Consider the following 14884-nt stretch of genomic DNA (forward strand, 5'->3'; position numbering starts at 1 on the left):
CAGAACTGCACAGATGTCAGTGCCTGCATTTTTCTCCTCGTGTTGAGAGAACTTTTCAGATTTTTGTCGATAAACACATTCATTGAATAAACTGTGGCAGTGAAGAATTTGTTAATTCGGCTTCGTTATAACTCTGCATTTCAACACTTTCGTGGTAGTAGTGTGACGTTACTTCAGTGCGACTGTGGACAGCACGTATACACAGACCATTAAAGATGCCACAAGTGCTTAATGCACTGATAACTCGTCACCATTTGGGCATCATCGCCTTGTGGATGATATATTGTATAAAGATGACTTTCTCGTAAGATTATCACGATAAACTTTGCTTCATTTGCATTAATACTTTGTAGTATTTTTCATTAGTTTACTGAATGCAACTGTAAAACGAAAGATGACCGTGTCAGCGTTAGTCGCTTGGAATGGTCAGGAGGCGGAGGTATTGAATGACGTCGCAATTTGTGTGTTCCATCGTCACTACGAGGGTGCGAGGGCTGGAAGAAACTTGACTCCCAGGAGAACGTCCATCCGGTGCAGATGGCTGCATTTGATCTATGGAGGGAAGTGGACTATAGACTGATGTATTGAATCGCGACGCAATTTGTGTATTTCATTGTCATCACGATACTGCGAGGGGTACAATTAAATGTCATTTTATCATCGGAAACAAGAAAATGGACTCCCAGGAGACCCTGGAGGCGTTAGTGGCTTGGAGACTGATGTATTGAATCGCGACGCAATTTTTGAGTTCCATCGTGAATACGAGGGTGCGAGGGCTACTATTAAATGACAGATTTGCGTTGGGAATAAGAAACTTGAAACAGGAGGTCCGCCCGGTGACCAAGGCTCCGTTAGACCCTTGGAGTGAAGTCGGCTTTAGACTGATGTATGGTATCGCAACGCAAATGTGTGTTCCATCGTCATTACGTGGGTGCTAGGGATACAATTAAATGTCAGTTTTACGTCGCAAACACAAATCTTGACTCCCAGGAAAACGTCCATCAGGTGACCGTGGCATCGTTAGACCCTTGGACAGAAGTCGGCTGGAGAAAGGGGGCAAGGCACCAGGTTGGGACGAAGTAACAGTGGATACGATACGAGCAGCAGGAGAAGTAGGAACCCAGTGGCTATACAGAGTGCTGAGGGTGGTGTGGAAGGAGAACAGAATTCCTGAGGTTTGGAAGAAAGGAGTTATAGTCCCGATCTTCAAGAAAGGGGATAAAAGGAGATGTGAGAACTACAGAGGAATCACCCTGCTATGCCACTGTGAAAAAATCTATGAAAAGATCCTGGAGAAGAGAATAAGAAGCAGTATTGAAAGTAGACTGCAAGAGGAGCAGTATGGTTTCAGACAGGGAAGATCAACAACGGACCTCATATTTGTGGTAAGGCAACTGCAGGAAAGGCACTATGAGTACGGGAAGGACTTAATCATGGCCTTTTTAGATATTGAGAAGGCGTATGACAGTATCTGTAGGGACAAGCTCTGGGATGTGCTTAACGCAAAAGGGATAGATGAAGAGATAACACGAAAAGTCAGAAAAATGTATGAGGGAAGTGAGAGTTGTGTGAAAGTGGGGAGGGAACGTACTGCATGGTTCACGCTGGAAAATGGGCTGCGACAGGGAAGTGCACTTTCGGCTTTATTGTTTATTATTGTTATGGATGAAATCCTACAGCAAGTATCATATGCAATTGGAGATCATAAAATGAAAGCAGTGCTTTTTGCCGATGACCTGATGTTATGGGGAAATTGCGAGAAGGAGGTGCAAGAGCAGTTAGATGTATGGGAGGCAACGGCAGCACAATATGGATTGCATTTCTCCGCAAAGAAAAGTGAAATAATTGTCACAACAAGGAAGAAGAATAGGCCAAATGTGGATATAACTTGTGGAGGGGAAAAACTACAAGTGGTAGAGAACTTCAAGTACCTGGGAAGCATGATTGAAAGTAAGGGGGGGAACGCAATGGAAATAACTGAAAGGTGCAGAAAAGCAGGGCAGTTCTACAAATACATTAGGGGGCTTATTTGGAGCAGGGAGGTGCCACAGAAATCCAAGGGAATTATATACCTAACCTACTTTGTCCCCATATTGGCATACGGAAGTGAGACATGGGTAATGCACAAAAGCGACAAAAGTAGAATACAGGCTAGTGAAATGAAGTTCCAGAGGAGCAGGTTGAGTGTAACAAGACGAGACAGATTGCGAAATGTGTATGTGAGGGAAAGACTAAAGGAGGAACCAGTACAGGACAGGATAGAAAAATCAAGACTGCAGTGGTATGGACACATGAAGAGAATGGATGAGGGAAGAATTCCAAAGAGGATGTTTGATCTGCAACTGGAGGGGAAGAGGCCCAGAGGAAGATCAAGAGAAAGATGGGTGAAGGGAGTGAAGGAATGTGTGACGAGAAGAGGAGAGAACTGGACGAAGGTGGAAGAGGGGGAATGGTGGAAAGACAGAACACGATGGAGAGGCTTGTGTTCCCGACAGACCCAGCCAGTGGCTGGAAACTGTCCAAGATGATGATGATGATGATCGTCATTTCGAGGGTGCAAGGGTTACAGTTAAGTATCAGTTTTGCATCTCTACCAGGAATCTTGACTCCCAGGAGTACGTCCATCAGGTGCCCGTGGAGAGTGACCGGCTACAGAACGACGTATTCAATCACAACGCAATTTGTGTGCTCCAACGTCAACACGAGTGTTCGAGGGTTGCAATTAACTGTCAGTTTTGCGTCGCAAACTCGAAATTTGACTATCAGGACAACGTCCATCCGGTGATCGTGGTTGCGTGAGACCCTAGGAGAGTAGTAGTAGTAGTAGTAGTAGTAGAGGGGTTTTTGGGCGCACGACAGCAAGGTCTTCAGCGCCCGTTCAGTAACATAGTGAGACGGGTGTCAAGAAAAAAACTCAGAACATTTATATAAAACGGAACGTAAAACACGGGGAACAATCATTGAAAAATATGTGCTCACCCACACCGAAGCGTGGGATGAAGCAGGGCGTCAGCAGTAAAACATGGACAACACAGGAAGAAAGTGGTAGAGGGAGCTAAAACAATGTAGCAGATGGAAGTGGCTGGCTGACCGCAAGGTAAAAAGGGAGGAGTCAGCCACTCTGCAATACACTAAAACCTCCAGCCTAAAAGTTTAGGCCAGAGGCCAGACACATCACAAAACTTAAAAACCCTAGACACACACGTCTCATCGTTAGCTAAAACACAGGGCAGATCCCCATCAACTTGTGCTTCTGCCCTTGCATCACGGTATAAAATGCAGTCTGTTAAAATGTGCCGGACAGAGGTGTGCACACAACAGGCATCACAAAACGGAGGATTCTCCCGCCGTAATAAATAGCTATGTGTGAGAGGACAGCGCCCGATCCGAAGACGTGTGAGGGCCACCTCTTCCCGCCTGAGCAACCAGAGCCTTGGAGAGAAGTCGGCTGGAGACTGATGTATTGAGTCGCAACACCGATTGAGTGTTCCACCGTTGTTACGAAAGTGGGAGGGTTACAATTAACCGGCAGTTTTCCGTGGAAAAAAGAAACTAGACTCCCAGGAGAACGTACATCAGCTGACCGTGGCATCATCAGACCCTTGGAGAGAAGTCGTCTGGAGGCTGATGTATTGAATCGCGACGCAACTTGCGTGTTCCACCGTCAGTACTAGGGTGCGATTGTTACAATTAAATGTCGGTATAGCGTCAGGAACAAGAGATTTGACTTCCAGTACAACGTCCATCAGGTGGCCGTGGCAGCGTTATTCGCTTGGAGATAAGTCGGCTGGAAGATGATGTATTGAAATGCGACGCAATTTGTGTGTTCCATCGTGAATACGCCGGTGCGAGGGCTACACTTAATTGTCAACTTTTCGTCGGAAATATAAACCTGACTCCAAGGAGAACGTCCTTCCAGTGACCGTGGTTGCGTTAGGCCATTGAAGAGAAATCAGTTAGAGACGTATTGAACAGCAACGCAATTGTGTGGTCCATCGTCATTACAATGGCGGAATGGTTACAACTAACTGCCAGTTTTGCGTCGGAAACATGAAACTTGACTCCCAGCTGAATGTCCATTCGGTGAATGTGGCAGCGTTTGACTTTTCGAGATAAATCGCTGGATACTGATGTATTAATCGTGACGCAATTTGTGTTTTACATCGAGGGTGCGCGGGCTACAATTAACTTTCAGTTCGGTGTCGGTATCCACAAACTTGACTCACAGAAGAATAGACATCCGGTGAGCGTGGTTGCGTTTCAGTTTTTCGTCGGAAACAAGAAACTTGACTCCCAGGAGAATGTCCATTCAGTGACCGTTGGTGCGTTAGACCCTTGGAGTGAGGACCCCTGGAGACAGATGTATTTAATCGCGACTCAATTTGTGTGTTCCATCCTCATCATGAGGGTCCGAGGATTAAAAATAACTGTCACTGTTAGTGTCTGTGTTAGACAATTGGAGAGGCGTTGGCTGGAGACTGATGTATTGAATCGCAACGTAAATTACGTTACGACTGTGGGAGGGTTGCAATAATCTGTCAGCTTTGTGTCGGAAACAAGAAGATTGACTCCCAGGAAAACATCCATCAAGTGAGCGTGGCTGCGTTAGACCCTTGTAGAGAGGTCGGCAAGAAACTGACGTATTAAATCGCGACGCAATTTGTGTGTACCATCGTCAATAAGACGGTGAAAGCCTTAAAATTAAATGTCAATTTTTCGTCGTAAATAGAAACTTGACTCCAAGGAGAATGTCCATCCAGTGACAGTGTTTGCGTTAGACCCTTGGAGTGAACTCGGCTGGAGACTGATGTATTGAATCGCGAAGTAATTTGTGTGTTCCATCGTGAATACAAGGGTACGAAGGTTACAATTAAATGTCAACTTGCGTCGGAAACAAGTAGATTGACTCCCAGGAAAACATCCATCAGGTGAGCGTGGCTGCGTTAGACCCTTGTAGAGAGGTCGGCAAGAAACTGACGTATTAAATCGCGACGCAATTTGTGTGTACCATCGTCAATAAGACGGTGAAAGCCTTAAAATTAAATGTCAATTTTTCGTCGTAAATAGAAACTTGACTCCAAGGAGAATGTCCATCCAGTGACAGTGTTTGCGTTAGACCCTTGGAGTGAACTCGGCTGGAGACTGATGTATTGAATCGCGAAGTAATTTGTGTGTTCCATCGTGAATACAAGGGTACGAAGGTTACAATTAAATGTCAACTTGCGTCGGAAACAAGTAGATTGACTCCCAGGAAAACATCCATCAGGTGACTGTGGCATCGTTAGTTTTTTGGAGAGAGGTCGGCTGGAGACTGATGTATTGAATCGTGCCGAAATGTGTGTACCTCATCCTTATTATGATGGTGCGAGGATTAAAATTAAATGCAAGTTTGCGTCGGAAACATGAAACTTGACTCTTAGGAGAACGTCCACGAGGTGACAGTGGCAGCGTTAGTAGCTTATAGAGAAGTCGGATCGAGGCTGATGTATTGAATCTCGACGAAATTTGTGTGTTCCACCGTGAATACGATGGTGTGAGGGCTACAATTAAATGTCAGTTTTGTGTAGAAACAGGAATCTTGACACCCATGAGAACCTCTATCCGGTGACCGTGACGGCGCTAGTCACTTGGAGAGAAGTCGGCTGGAGGCAGACGTATTGAAGCGCGACGCAATTTGTACGTACTATCTTCATTACGAGGATACGAGATTTACCATTAAAGGTCAGTTTGCCGTCGGGAACAAGACTCCCAGGAGAGCGTCCATCAGGTGACCGGGACAGCGTTAGACTCCTGGAGTGAAGTCGGCTGCAGACTGAAGTATTGAATCTCGACGCAATTTGTATTTTCCATCGTCATTACAATTAAACATCTGTTTTTTGTCTGAAAGAGGAAACTTGACTCCCAGGGCAACGTCCATCATGTGTCCGTGGCATCGTTAGTCATTTGGAGAGAAGTCGGCTGCAGACTGATGTACTGAATCGCGAAGAAATTTGTGTATTCCATCCTTATTACCATGGTGCGAGGGTTACAATAAAATGTCAGTTTTGCGCCGCAAACACGAATCTTGATTTTCATTACAACGTCCATCGGGTGACCATGACTGCGTAGACCCTTGGAGAGAAGTCGACTGGACACTGATAAATTTATTCACAACGCAATTGTTTCGTTCCATACTCATTATGAGGGTGGGAGGGCTATAATTGTCACTTATGCGTCGGAAACAAGAAACATTACTCCCAGGAGAACGACCGTGGCATCGATAAACCTATGGAGAGAAGTCAGTTGGATGTAATGATTCACGACGCAATATGTGTGTTCCATGCTCATTATGAGGAAGCGAGTGTTATAATTAAATGTCAAATTTGCGTCGGAAGCAAGATATTTGACTCCCAACAGATCGTCCATCAAGTGATCGTGACATCGACAGTCGCTTGTTGAGAAGTCGGCTGGAGGCTGATGTATTGAATCGCAACGCAATTTTTATGATCCATCGTTTATACGAGTGTGTGAGGAATACAAACAGAAATATCAGTTTCGCTTCGGGAACAAGAAAATTGACTCCCAGGAGAACGTCCATCCGGTGACCGTGGCGACATTAAACCCTTGGAGAGAAGTCGGCTGGAGACTCGTGTATTGGATCGTGACGCAATATGTGTGTTCGCTCATAATTACCAGGGTGTGAATGCTACAACTAGCTGTCAATTTTGCGACGGAAACAAGAAACTTAACTCGTAGGAGATCGTCCATCAGATGAGCGTGGTAGCGTTAGACCCTCAAAGGGAAATCGCCTTGAAACTGATCTATTGAATCGCGAGGCAATTTGTGTCCTCAATCGTCATTACGAGGGTGCAAGGATAACAATTAAAAGTCAGTTTTGCGCCGAAAGCAAGGAACATGACTCCCAGGAAATCGTCCATCCGGTGGAGAGAGGCCGGCTGGAGACTGATGTATTGAATCATGACGCAATTTGTATGTTCCATCGTCACTACGAGGGTGCGAGGGTTACAATTAGATGTCAGTTTTCCGTCGGAAACAATAGACTTGACTCCCAGTAGAATGTCCATCAGGTGACCGTGGCAGCGTTAGTCGCTTCGAGAGAAGTCGGCTGGAGGATGACGTAATGACTCGGGACTCAATTTGTGTGTTCCATCGTGAATACGAGGGTGCGAGGGCTACACTTAAATGTCAATTTTTCATCGGAAATACAAACTTGACTCCAAGGAGAACGTACATCCAGTGACCGTGGTTGCGTTAGGCCCTTGGACAGAAGTCGGCTGGAGATTGATGTTTTGAACGCGAAGCAATTTGTGGGATCCATCGTCAATACGAGGGTGCAAGTGTAGCAATTAAATGTCAGTTTCGCGTCGAATATAAGAAACTTGACTCTTTAGGAGAACGTCCATACGGTGACCGTGGAGTGACGTCGACTGGAGATGTATTGAATCGCGACGCAATTTGTGTGTTCCATCGTGAATACGAGGGCGTGAGGCACGTATCCAATCAAATAAATAAAATCTGTCAGGCCTACTGCTTTACGTAGCAGTAAAACAGGTAAATCTGACAAGACCTAGATATTTACAGACACGGACTCCTTGTAGTTTCATGGGACAAACTAAATATTGCAACTACCGATAGAAATTAAAATTTGGAGACTGACCTTCAGGACGCAACGTACATTAAAATCACCACCTATCAAAATATTGCTCTGAATTTTACATGAGAAACAAACCACCTCTTCCATGATTATATCAGCAATGGTCCAATGTGCTTCCGGTACTCTATGGTGCATAAAAGGAGAATCAAGGACAGGTGAAGAGGTGTAAATCATATTCCTCTACCGTTAACCAGAACTCCAGTGTCTTCATTAGGTATGTCATTCACAAAAAACAACGCTATCCACATGGAACATTCGGGAACCACACTAAAAATAGTGCAAAACCCACCCAGAGACGAGAGAGTAAATTGAACATCTTGTTGCGCGGTAGCAAGAACCACCACACTTATGGCATCATCACGATACTTCATGGGAACTTGAGAACTAAGACGCAAATGCAACCAATCCACTTGCATTGCATCCAGAAACTTAAGGAGTGATACATAGTTATCAGGATCAAAATAAGCAGTATCAACTTGATCAAATGTTACATGAATTGTATCAGTGAATCCGTCATGAATCTCCAAAGGACTCGTGGATGTGTCGAAACTAAAGCGGACTGTATGTTTTCTTGGAACGCACATGGAACACATGGCCGACATTATCAGTGGATTACGTCACTACCAACGTAAACACACAACAACTGTCGCTACGGACCAAATCACGGTGTGACACACATGAAGACACAAACAAAACTTAGAAATAGCAGTCCAGGCGCTCTCCACGCTGCAATTAGGCTGTGAACTAACAACCTCCCCGCTCAGCACTGGAGGCGGACCTATCACTAGACGACTGGGCCGAGCAAAAATATACTTGAGATGAGACCGCTGTCTGAGTCCTTATGCCCAGTGCTTTCCTACTTGCCATGGGCCGAGCAAAAATATACTTGAGATGAGACCGCTGTCTGAGTCCTTATGCCCAGTGCTTTCCTACTTGCCATAAGTGTTAAAACAAGTGGAGAGAAGTCTCCATCCTCGAGAAAACTATCAGTGATCAGCACACTATCAGTGACCACTACTCACAGCAAGCCTGACAAAGCCGGTAACCGTGTTAGTCAGAAAAGAGTTGGGTTCCATAACCTTTAGCGCTATATAACAGAAGGCATGAAACAGGATACTCTACTATATCCCGGCAACCCAGAACTTCTGTTAGAAGTAGTCCAGATGGTTGGCTGTTTTCCTTTTACTTAAACTTTCGGGTATCGGGAACAGTTTATCTGGATCTTAGTGCAAGTAACAGGACTGCATTAACCCATAAAATGTTTCGCATATCGTGTTAATATAATAAATACTGGTTTTGTCTAATACTTGTCACAAGTTCTGATGAACTCCTTCTTATTGATGCATCTAACATCCATCAGAAATGTCTCACTAAAGTATTAGAATGGTTCAAATGGCTCTGAGCATTATGGGACTTAACATCTATGGTCATCAGTCCCCTAGAACTTAGAACTACTTAAACCTAACTAACCTAAGGACAGCACACAACACCCAGTCATCACAAGGCAGAGAAAATCCCTGACCGCACCGGGAATCGAAGCCAGGAACCCGGGCGTGGGAAGCGAGAACGCTACCGCACGACGAAAGTATTAGAGCTGTGGCATCTCAAGTCTCACTGGTGTCTCTTCTATTCACTGACACTGTGATGGCAGGAACGCAGGAACGGATGTGTCAGATATGAAGAGCTTAAAATGCTGCAGGAAAATTGAAACTGCAGACCAGTAAATAATAATAATAAGGTGGCATGAGCCCCCTCTCATATTTCTATCTTACTCTGAGTAATTCGATTTTCCTCTCTAATTGCATATGGTGAAAAGTCTCTATTACTTCACACACGGACTTCCCATCATACCGGGTGGTCCGGTGACAGGCGGGCTCTGCTGAACTTCAAAGGGTTAAGCCGACGGGTCTGAGGGAGTCAAGTGGATGCTTTCCAGACGCCGACATTATCATAAGAGTGGGAGCGACATGTCCACAGGGGTCTGACAGAGCAGCTGGGGTAGAGATTCCGTTACTTTGCAGAAACTTACTGAAAACACTTTCTCGTGGGCTACCAGCGAGGCGTGGGAATGACTTGTGTTCCCAGGCAGTCTTGGCGGGCAAATTCCCGCGTTTTTTGCAAAATCATAACTGTGATTGGCTGGCTTAGGGGATAGCTCTGTGACGTAGAAAAATCGGCGCAGAAATTGGCGCCAGGTATCTCCGTTGGTGGAATAGTAGTGCGTCGGCAATAGAGTGGAATTTTCCGCCGGTTTTCGAGTTGCTGATTGGAACGTTTAACCACGGCCACTGTCTTGGGGGTGCGAATGTTCTGTGTTTGGCTTGTACAGGTGCTCTTGAGTGAGTCGGCTCTCGCCTTTCGGTCGGGGTAGGTTACAAGACTGAGCTCTCGCTGCTCTGGACAGCCTGCCTTTCGTTGGCTGTCTAATATACTCTCTTTTAATTGTAACTGTTTGACGAAGTTGCTAAAGTTTCGACTTCAACTTTCTGAGCACAGTTGGCAATTGAGCGTTCTGCGTACAAGCGGCCTGTGTTGTCCGTCTTGAGCAGTTTTGGCTAAAGTTGACTGTATTGGAGTTACTGTGTGAATTCGCTTGTTAAAATCACTCACTGTACCGTCCGTGATTGTGCGGCGAGCCTTCTTTGTCTGCCTCAGAGGCGTATCTGTTATTCTAGGAAGTCTTTAGTCTGGAAAAACCAGACCAGGAGAATTTGTTTCGGGATATACTCACGACATTATCATCACCACGACGGGACATCGAAGCAACCAGCCATCGCCTCCGGTATGCCAGATCGTGTCCTTGGAGTTAAGAAAACAGCTTGTTAATCTACGTCAGTAGCACCGGCAAATCAGGGAATTTTGCAAGGTGATAGTCAGAGCTCAGCAGAGTGCGCCTGTTCGTCTTTTCTAACTTTGTTCTGTCTTGGCTGTTCATTGTCTGAGTTATCACTACTGTAGCAGCAATTAATGTTGTGTTGGCTGGGTGTTTCTCTTAAGATTTGAGTTGCAAGGAATTGTCTCCACATACCACTTGATCATAAATGTCACAATATAGTTTATGGACAATTTCACCTTCACAGCATTTATTTGTGTATCCAGTTTGATGTATTGTAAATGTTTCATGTGTTTTGTTTATTATTTTGAATTTAGTCATAATAAATCAAATTGTTATTTTGGACAAAACTGTCATTCTGTTAATCGGTAGAGCAACCCTTTCATTTCTCACTACGTTAATGAAACTTTCCTCAATTTCTATCCAATTAAATTATTGCAGGTGCCAAACTCTTTTCTACTCCACTTGCAGGGTCGATTACAGTCAGTTCGCGTTTCTTCTTAATCCATGTGCAACAGCAAAAGTCGGAGTTAGAAAAGGGGTGGGCTTAGAGTATCATTTCCATATGAAGATTCGAGAAGAATTTAGTGTTAAATACACCCGGCACCTCGGAAGGTCTAGACGACTATTTTCGTTCCTTGTTTTATGGTACAAGAAAATGGACGTTTTTGTTACACCGTTTTTACTTGAACCTCATTAACTGAGGTCCAGCTCGTCCTTCACATTTTGTTTCCTGTAAGGTACAGCAGGTGCGTGATGCTGGAGTGCCTCCTTCTCTGTAAAAGTCGTGTAACAGGCAAAGCATCGGCAAAACAAAAAGGTGAATGGTCTAACGATTTATACCACCTCCTGTACAATGTAAATGATGGCTCTGTTTCACCACAGTAGGCTATCAGTTATATTCCTTTGATACACCATGCATATAAATTGCATTACTGACCAGTTTCAGCTTAAGTCATTATCAAATGTATGACTTGTGTGTCACATTTAAGAGTGTTTGTTCTGTGTTATGTGGACAATACACTTTCCCATAGATACAGTGTGTCAAATACAACACATATACTCTTAGACATACCTATCAGCTTCCCAAAACAACCTTCACAACACGTCATGCAGACAAAAGCCTTACTAGCAGGTAGCTTACTGGCCAATGCATATTCATTTAGCAGCCTACCGTGTACTTTCCCGCACTCATACAAACACATGACAGAGACGTTGGTTGACAAGTCGCACGAGTGACTTCTTGTTCCATCAAATCTCACTCCGGAGATAGTGCTGGCCGAGGAAGTTGCTATACGTCCTGTAGAGCACGTTGAGTTTCACGAGCAGTGTGTGTGTGTGTGTGTGTGTGTGTGTGTGTGTGTGTGTGTGTGAGAGAGAGAGAGAGAGAGAGAGAGAGAGAGAGAGAGAGAGAGAATTATCCTGTTGGAGCAACATATCACTTTCCTGCTGCAAGAACGGCAAAGCAACGTGTCTAACAACATTCTACACGTACTGAGCGTTGGTTAGCGTCCCCTCCAGAATCACCAAAGATTAAGAGTTGGTATAGCTTACAACACCCCAGACGATGAGGTCTGGGATGGGGCCACTGTGTCTTGGACGAATACTCTCTAATGAGGCAGCACTCACGAGGTCTGCGTCGTATGCGCAAACGACCATCACTTGCGTTCAGGCAGAATCTGCTTTCTGCGCTGAAAGTCATAGCGTCGTTCTGTCTTCCAAGTAATCCTCTGACGCCACCAGCTGAGGCGTACATATCTGTGCTGAGGCTTAAATGTAAGACGGGCTACCTGTAGTCCCACTCCTAATAACCGGTTCGCTGCAGTTCGTGTTGACATGTCTGGGCTCACGACCTCTTACCTGTACTGTGGTAGCTGTACGAACTGCCACTGCGGCCCTTACAATAAGACGATACTGGTGGGGTTCAGGTGTCAGGATGATTACGTGACCACTGATACCAGCATCGTTGCACAACTGACGCACCATGTCCAACTTGTGAGATAGTTCTCCAAAAGGATGATCCCGCCACTCGGAGGGCCACAGTTTGACTCAACTCGCTTAGATGGCTGTAGGACGCACGAATGCGTTTCCGTGGCGTGGTTGCCTGCTTGCTTCACACGTCTGCACCACACTGAGCGTTTTGGCTGAGCATTTCCTCTTAAAGGGTAGACACTATAGCGCTCTTGTAGTTGTGCCACTACGCTATCTGTTGGCAGACGAAGTTGAAACTATTATCAGTACATCTACCATTCCGCTGGTGGCATATGCCGTCAATCGATCGTAGTGGACGTCGTCTGTCCAGGTACACTGGCTTTTTTCGGCAGGTCAGTAACATTCCTCCCTTCTCCCAAACAACAAACCCTAAAATTACTACTTTTTAAAAAAATATGACGATGGAATGGAATTTTCTAGCTAATAATGGGCGTTTTTCAAGGGCTCCCATACAATAATTTGTAGGGGGGAGTCTAGACATTGAGATATGGAGTAATTTTAATACTTTGGAAGAGGAATGGAGACTTGTAAGTAACGATAAGTATTGTTGTTGATAATTCTTCCGGGTTATGTGGCCGTGGTCCATGGAGTACTTCTGTTCCTTACGTGAAACTTCCGGAAGTCTAACTGATTTCGAGACATTCTTCCCGTAGAGTCTTCTAATCATACAATGAAGGCTTTCATGACCGGATGGTACTGTTTTTGATAATTCTTCCGGGTTATGTGGCCGTGGTCCATGGAATACTTCTATTCCTTCCCTGAAACTTCCAGAAGTCTAACTGATTTCGAGACATTCTCCCCGTTGAGTCTTCTAATCATACAATGAAGGCTTTCATGACCGGATGGTACTGTTGTTGATAATTCTTCCGGGTTATGTGGCCGTGGTCCATGGAATACTTCTATTCCTTACGTGAAAGCCTTCATTGTATGATTAGAAGACTCTACGGGGAGAATGTCTTGAAATCAGTTAGACTTCTGGAAGTTCCACGTAAGGAATAGAAGTATTCCATGGACCACGGCCACATAACCCGGAGGAATTATCAACAACAGTACCATCCGGTCGTGAAAGCCTTCATTGTATAACCATAAGTATGTTCCAGTTACGACCAATCTAAAAAGCTACATAATACCGACTTTTAAATCATTTTCTTGATAGATAAAAAAAAAAAAACTACCGGTGACGCAACATACGCCGTGTACCGTTTCTGGACTGAGGGAACGCTGCCGCCGGAGGACTGGAGACGCTCGAACGATAGTCCACATCGCCATCCTGCGGGTATTCTCTTTTAATCCCGATAAGCATTCGGAAACCAATTCGTTTCGGCGTCTGTCACGCTCACGAACTGTAAAATTAAACTTTCCGAAATTACCCACTTCACTGCCCGCGCCATAAAGGAATTCGTTATTTACCAATAATCATAAATTCAGCTTTAATTCGGTAGTAAATCACCAGGCGGGCCGCGTCGGCGCTTAGGCAGAGTGGAGGTGGCCCCCCAAAGAGCACGGCCAGCGCCGGACACGAGCCGTAAAGCAAGTGGCGAGAGAAAGAGAGAGAGAGAGAGAGAGAGAGAGATAGGAGGGGAGCGGCGGGGGGCGGTGAGACCCGGAATGACAGGACGCAGTCCATTCACCTCCTGTGGCGGTACACCACTCTTGTCACCCCCCACCCCGCTTGCCCTACACTTCTTACAACCGGTGGAGTTAAAACACAGTGGGGAATTATTAGAAACGACATTACTTTGAGCCCTTTCTAATAATGTAGACGCCCCCCTAATCCACAACTCCCGCGCACGTACTTATATTGTGGCCGTTGGCTGTCAAGCGTTGCTGCGCCACAGTTCCATTTTACCTTTAAGGTGATATTGGCTTTATAAACAACAGGCAAAAGCTCTAAGTAACGATAAAGGTTGTTTATTACTGTTCGGTGTAAAAAGAATAACACAAGAACGTCAACATCGTCATCATTGCCACGACAGCCATTTGAAACCCTCGACGGCCTGTAGAAAATTATTGTATTCTTTCCTGTTTAGCGCAGAATTCCTGCAATTCTGAATTCCAGTATTGGACTTCTTCAACATCTTCCTCTCACCTTTGCTTTGCACTTCCACCTATCCTAGCTTCTTCACGCACTACTTTGAATATCGTCTTAAATCATTCTGTCATTAGTCTGCACTATGTGTTCTGTCCATTCCAGGATGACAACGTGTGGTTCATAATAGGCAGTGTATTATTCATAGTCGAATCACCTCCTCCACACACGTTATTCTAATGCTGGTCCTAGACTTTCGCTCAAGATCGTTCCTTCAAATATGCCAGGCTGCTTTTCATCGAATTTCCTTAATGTTCGTGTTTCAGCACCATATATTAGAAGTGTCTCACTAAATTCTTGTGCACCGTAATTTAAA

This window comes from Schistocerca americana, chromosome 3 (genome assembly GCF_021461395.2).
Source record: "Schistocerca americana isolate TAMUIC-IGC-003095 chromosome 3, iqSchAmer2.1, whole genome shotgun sequence".
NCBI lineage: Eukaryota > Metazoa > Arthropoda > Insecta > Orthoptera > Acrididae > Schistocerca > Schistocerca americana.